The sequence below is a fragment of the Condylura cristata genome, unplaced genomic scaffold (genome assembly GCF_000260355.1).
Source record: "Condylura cristata isolate star-nosed mole 26May11 unplaced genomic scaffold, ConCri1.0 scaffold00073, whole genome shotgun sequence".
NCBI lineage: Eukaryota > Metazoa > Chordata > Mammalia > Eulipotyphla > Talpidae > Condylura > Condylura cristata.
This window is the reverse complement of record NW_004567174.1, coordinates 481,298-482,137: the sequence shown is the minus strand read 5'-3', so window position 1 is coordinate 482,137 and position 840 is coordinate 481,298.

Sequence of the window (840 nt, the reverse complement as noted above, 5' to 3'; positions counted from 1 at the left end):
TGGGCTGGGGGCACAGGGCCTCTGTGCTCACTGCAGGCTCGGAGGCAGGGAGAGCCCAGGAAGGCGGGGGACCTCAGCGGTCAGGGGAGCCCACCTGCTCAGCAGACTTCCGGGAAGCACGGGGCCCTGGCGTGGCAAAGGGGCTGCCGCTGGGCCCCTCCGGGGGGCCCCTTCTGGCCCGTGACTCTGGGGGGGCCCCTCCGGGCCCGTGGCTCTGGGGGGAGGGCGCCTCCAGGCCCGTGGCTCTGGGGGGAGGGCACCTCCAGGCCCATAGCTCTGGGGGGGCCCCTCCAGGCCTGTGGCTCTGGGGGGGCCCCCTTCTGACCCGTGGCTGTGGGGGAGGGCCCCTCAGGGCCTGTGGCTCTGGGGGGGGCCCCTTCTGGCCCGTGGCTCTGGGGGGGCCCCTCCGGGCCCGTGGCTCTGGGGGGAGGGCCCCTTCTGGCCCGTGGCTCTGGGGGGGCCCCTCCCGGCCCGTGGCTCTGGGGGGGCCCCTCTGGGCCCGTGGCTCTGGGGGGAGGGCCCCTCCCGGCCCCTGGCTCTGGGGGGGCCCCTCCGGGCCCGTGGCTCTGGGGGGAGGGCCCCACCGGGCCGTGGCTCTGGGAGGCCCCTCCCGCCCGTGGCTCTGGGGGGAGGGCCCCACCGGGCCGTGCTGGCTTCCAGGGCCCTGGCCAGTGTCCCCGGCGTGGCCGCCCCTGCCTGCTGGCCTTCCCCTCCCCCAGCGGGGGGGCAGAGGCGGCCCCACCAGTCTGCAGGGCGGGGAGTCTGCTCACAGGGCAGGACTCCACACGTCCTGGCTGGCAACGGCTTCTGGGTCCTGGGGAGGGCCGGCTGCGAGGTCAT